Raw genomic sequence first — 6,407 nt, 5'->3', positions numbered from 1 at the left:
AAGCTTTAAGCAATTTAAAAGTCCAGACTTCGCAAACGCAACATAGGTTTTCACTTCTCTTTCATTTCCACAGAGATGCACCACCTCCTGCCATCTCAGTAAATCTCTCCTCTAATCCCTTCAAACACTGAACTAGTGATCTGTGTAACCTCACCTCCTTGTCAGTGAAAACTGCCCTCTTGCAGACTATGTAAACTCTTTTCTGGGCTTACCATCAAAGAGAACAAAAAGGAGAGGAGGAAAAATACGAGAGGTATCTTCATAACAAATGACTGCATAAAGAAAACATATACAAGATGACCTTGTTTAGAGAACTGTGAGGGATATCGCAGTTGACATCTTGTACTAAGCCTGTCGGAATCACAATTTCCTGGACCTGAAATTAATTTCTTCTTTAGTCTCCTTCTCTTTGCCAGTCTTTATATTCAAAAATGGAAACATAATTTGGCTTGATTTCTTGCTTCACTTCAGCAAGAATCTGTGCAGGCTTTTTAGTTAAATGTTAACTGTGAAGTCACTAGAATAACCTCACTTATTTAAAATAAAAAAAAAAGTATCCCTCGTTAAAAAAATCTAATAGGCTAGGCGCTTTATGAATAATTAAATTGCAGTAGGAGCTGAATCAGGACTCTTGCTGGGTTTTTTATTATGGCTGCTCATAAAGGATGAAATTTTGGTCTCACTGAATTTTCATGGACTTAGTTACTATTTAATTCTGCACATAAAGCACAACCTGCTTAAGATGTGAAACAGAACATAAGAAAGCTACCTTGGTTAGTATTGGAAAAGCACCTTGGTTGGAATTGTATTTATGCTCTACAGAAGAAAAGGATATTACAATAAAAACGTTCTTAGCGTGAATTTATGCCTCTGCACTCTCTTATGTTTCATTATAAGAGTCTGCAATTCATCTGTGTATATCATCCAATTCTCTGCATCATCTTGTAAACAAGGTGATTTTATCTCCAGTAGCAAGCCAACCCACTGCAGTACGTAATGGTAGTAAAAATAAACGATAGAACTGCACAGCCTGATGATGGACACAAGGAAATCAACACACAGGAAAGCTTACTGGATAAAAGAATCTGCATAATTAGATGAAAATACATATTGAGCTATCTCAGAGCAGCATGCTTAGGTCACAGAATTTGCTGCTTGCAGCAGGCAGGTAATAAAGGTAGACCTTTTTCCTGAGGCTGGTGACTAGCTGACAAAATAACAATCTTTTCACAATTCACCAAAACATAGTTAATAAAATATTCTATAAAACCTTAAGCTAACTGTGTTTGCTGTCTGTACAAGCCAAAAGGATTTTGATAGAGTTAGCAATTATGGGAAAAGGTTAAATCTGTAGATCTCGACACACTTTCTTTATATCCATACCTTCCCCCAAAAATGTCTTCCTTTCCTCACTAGAGGGATGGGTGCCCTCCAGATTTGAAGAACTACAATTTATTAGACACTCTCAAATCAAAAGATGTTATTTGGTTTCTTAGTGCCCGATTAAAACATAATTATGATGGATATGAATCATAAGGAAACTACTTTAAAAACGTTACCTGCATATAAATCCAAAGTAGCACATCAGCACTGATATCAGTAACAAAAACATCATCATTGTCATCATGACAAAAGATATATAAATCAAATTGCTTTTAAAGATGAATGGGACACCTGGAAAATTAGTCACCTGGAAAATTCTTCAAAGGTAAAGCGATTTCAAACAAATTCTGGAAAACAGGACACAGTACATGTATATAATGGTGTTACTACTTCAATCAAATTACATGACAAAAAATGTCAGATAGAAGAAAGAGGACCCACTTTTGCTTCTTCCAGACATTAAATCACTTTGATTTAAAGATTTCTTAGTAATAAGTTTTTCAGAGCAATTGAAGAAAAACCCCTATCGAACCACCAGAACTTCATATGTGGAAAAAGGAACACTATCTACCGATAGCTGACAAATACATCCAGTGCTGGTGCTTCAGAAGACTAATCCTTGGTTTGGTATACAATTATCTGTACTAATACACACATATAATAAAACTTCTAGAGGCCTAGCATTATGATTTCTGTATGACTAATATGACATTTGTATGCAATCTTCTCGTTTTGACACATTATTTTTTTAAAATGTTTGTGACATAAAAGAACTGTAATAGGTTTTTATTTTGTTGAAGGAAGATTATGAAGGTGTGCTAACTTGTCTGATTTATTAACTATGCATTGCATCCTTAAATTGTTACAATCTTCTATTTTTGGCATAATAATGCTTTTTAAAAATCTTACGTAGCCTGTATTTTACAGAGAAACCCAGTGACACAGTACATAATAGAAAACTGCTTTTTTCTCACACAGGCTGCAGGCTCATGAAGGTGGAAACTCCCTGTTTAAAGGACATTAAATTTTTCTCACTGGTAGGTACTAACAGGCTAGTTTAAACAGGCTAAATTTATGTTGTATGTTACACCACCGTTTCTGTTTAAAAAATGAGAAAACATGGAATTTGTAATTGTTGGGGAGTAAAAAGTCAGGGTGACCCAACTACAGCCAATGTGCTCAGACAGAGCAGTCAATCTAGCCTAATGCTGCAGCTCGTAGCCTTGGAGTACAAAAACTTTGGCAAAGAAAGGTGCACAAAGTCAGATTTTCACATTCCACAACAAAAAGAACCTAGAGGTCATGCAGTGCTATTGCCTCCTTTCTGGAAGGCTGAATTTCCTATGAGAAGGTCCCACCAGAGCAATGAGGAGCAGACTGAGAAAGGCAGCTCACTCCTGACAACATAGCAGGACTCTGCAGCCAAGGATGTGCCTCCACCCACTGGGAAGAGTCACAGGGTCACCACTGATGAGCTTGACCTGGACTGGGGGGAGAGCCAAGAGACACACCACCACCCTGAGCCAAAGGACAGTTAAGGGGATGTACCCACCAGAGGAGGACCCCAGCCCTCTGACTAGAGGAAATGGTATCAAGAGAAAGCCTTATCCCACGTTTCCCTACTGACAAAAGGGGAAGACCTCATTGCGTCCTCCAGCTGCCGACCACAAGCACCTTGCCTCCTCTGCCACGTCAGCTCAGACCTTTCCTTGAGCTGACTCAATGCTCTGAGCCAGCAGGGAAGCATCCTTGTCTTCTGCTGATTTGAATCGACTCACAGGTGGACCCACTAAGCCACAAAGCCAGAGCAAGGACCAGCAAAAAGGCAGGAGGCCAGGAACAGAGAGCGAGGCAGAAGTGGGGGGAAAACAGGACCTCTCCTTTTTCATAGTGGTTAGCACTGCTCGATTCATCTGGTGAAACCACAGCCTCACTAAAAAAAGAAGGAATCGGACTGTTACCTGTGTGCTCCGTATGGAAGTGGTTGGTTGGAGAAACACTGTTTCCTTTGCCTCCCTCTCTCCCTCCTATATCACGCTGCTTGGCAATGCTCATTTGTTTAATTCATTGTTTGCAAGCACAGAAGAAAAGTTTGCTGAATGCCAAGATTTAATTTTCTGGGTACCTGCTAAAAGGCTTAATTCAGTGCTTTTTCAGCAAAGATTCTTGGAAGTTAAAAGTTCCTTACTGAGCCCAAAACTGACAAGGCTAAAAGCATGTTTTGCAGGTGGGAGATATTTTGCTGCTTTTCTTAAAATTTCAAATTTGATACTTCCACAGAGTCCTTAGGACGGATGCTTGTGTGGTAACCTTCCTCCACATGGACACTTGTTTTGTAGCGTAAAAATTGGTGTTCTTCAAATGGCACATGCACTCATGAACGTTAGAAATACATACGAAGGTTAAAAGGTTTTAAGACACACTGTGTGCTTCAGAAGCAAAGGAGAAATCTTTCAAAAATGCAAACACTGCAGCTTAATTTTTATGGCCAGACTCTGATCTGTGGCCATGTTTACTTGTTGCTGGATGAGCAGGAAATTGTGATTCCCAGTTCTGTATCACGAGGCTGCTCTAATTAAATGGTCACCAATATATCATATCTAACTGAGAGTACAATAAGGGAGAAGCGGAAACAAAGAGGGAAGCAAAACCAGGCTAAATAACAGTTTTAAACACAGTTCTCCAGTATATTGTACTCTACACTGTCCTTTACTCTTTTGAAAGTGGATAGAAAATACCAGCAAGGAGCTTTTTTTCCCCATGCTGCATGTAAGTAAAATTATTATGGTAATTAATTATGGCAACTCAGAAAGTGTTTATTAGGAAATGGGATTCAGGCTACAAGTGTCTAGTAAGGAAATACCTCCGTATAGGATGTAACTACTTGAGAAACAAATACCTCCCTCTGCCCCTCACTGTAATTTTACATGTTTCATCTTATTTCAAGAAACAGCTGCACCTTCTAGATCTATTTTATCCTTTGCTATGAAAAGTGATCATCTCGGTCAGGCAGTTAAATACTGATAAATAGATCTTGGTAAGGTAATTATTTTTGTACTTTTTAAATTCCACTTCCTTTCTTATTGTGCCGTTTATTGTCCCTCTCAACACAACCAAACTAGGTCCAGCCAGGTGGCTACCTATACAGTACAGGCATGTGGGATGAATAGCTCCTATGTATTGCAGCACTTTTCTCTCTTTCAATGCTATTTAAAACCAGAGGGATTTCCCTGAAGTGTTGTCAGATGTATTTTAATTCACCTCAGTTACATCTTAGCATCCAGAGGTTTGGTGGTGGTTTGGTTTTTTTGGTTTTTTTTTTTTTTTTTTAACATTTTCCTGACTTAAAAGCTTTCTGTTGCACTAATGTGTTTACAAATTGCCAAAGATCCCATTTGTTTTAATTGCTCAAATTGTCATTCTGTTTGTCATCTACACAGCTAGAAAAGCCAAAGCTATGTCTCATTGCTATCACACAACATGTCTAAGTGTGGGTAAGTAAGAGCTGTAGGGAAAACAAATTGAATAAAGAACTGCAGTTTCTTCTCTGGTTTCACAGGGAAAGGAGGGCAGACTTTGTTGGGAATGGACCAGTTTTTTTCTGGAGTTGAGGAGAATGTTGTTGTGTATAAACCCATTAGCGAGATACAGTCACTCTAATCCATCCCTGGCTTGTTTGCAGATGGGACACCAAGTTCCATTAACTTTCCCAGCTGAAAGAGAAAAATCATGCACATTCTCCTTCCTTTATTCATTGTAAATTCTCAGAAAAAATAAACAACCCTGCTAGCTTTCAAAAAAGATTTAGACAGCATAGTAAGATTATAAACTTCCAGCACTGGAGAGGTCTTACTTTTATGAAATCACTTGGATTCCTGAATCTACTTTCAAAGACTCTGACCCTGAAGTTACCAGCAAGTAAGGATACCATCACACTCTTGATACCTGCTCAGGATACACCTCCACAGCATCTTAAGTTGACCTATGTTGCAGTGCAGTATCACTGCCAACCAGACATGCTTCCTCATGTCCTTGTGCTGGTTCAGGAAGCTAACCAGATGAAAACCACCTCAAAGGAATATCTAGGTTTTTTGCCAAATCAGTTCCCTGAACTGACTCTCTACGTAGTCACGAGTTTTGGTTCCTCTGCCTGGCAGAGGACAAGACCATGTGGCCAGAAAACAGGACTACCCCAGCCTGGATTTAGACCATTCTCAGCAACATTATAGCACAGATATGCTCAATCCAGATTTAACCAAGTAAATTTGGGTACTAAAAGCAGTCCAGCTTCAACAGCATGAAGATTTGGGTGCGCTTATTTCCTCAGAGGGGAAGTCCTTAGAGTGAAAGGCAAGAAATTAAGTACTAAAAGGATCAGTCTTATTTCATATCTGCATTAATGACCTTGGCACAGAAAACAGCAATGCATTAATGAAAACTGCAGGTGACAGAGTTATATAGATCCAAGACATAACTTCATACAAAAATAACTGATTTTGAAGAGGGCAAGAATAAATATGGGATGACAGTTAGCTACACAAAATGCAAGGTTACATTCTCAGAGATTACTATTAATTATTTCTAACTTAAGGTGTGATCTCTCAGAAGTATGGGGATGAAAAAGCTGTAAGATCACTAATGGATTACAAAATGAGCATGAGCCACCAACGTGATACAGTTGTGAAAGGCAGACAGAATAACATAAAGGTAAATGCAGGAGATACAGGGAAATATTAATGTCGTTGTACAAGCTGCTAGTGAATTTCTTCTCCTTGTTCTTTTTTGTGCTTTTTTCCAGTTTTGTCTATGTTCAAATAAAAGCAACACAAGGGTGAAGAGCTGAATTTCACGGCTGGGCACTAGGCCAATCCTTACGTAAGAAATTAGTGACTCCAATGTGTCTATTGCCTTTTGTACAGCCTTTCTTCTACCTTAACCCTAATGAAACCCCAATTAAAGTGAACACAACAAAGTGCTTTGCCATGACCAGTCTGGCAAGCAGTGTGTGATAACAAGCACCTCAG

The sequence above is a fragment of the Pelecanus crispus genome, chromosome 1 (genome assembly GCF_030463565.1).
Source record: "Pelecanus crispus isolate bPelCri1 chromosome 1, bPelCri1.pri, whole genome shotgun sequence".
In the NCBI taxonomy this organism is placed as follows: Eukaryota; Metazoa; Chordata; class Aves; order Pelecaniformes; family Pelecanidae; genus Pelecanus; species Pelecanus crispus.
This window is presented reverse-complemented; position numbering follows the sequence as displayed.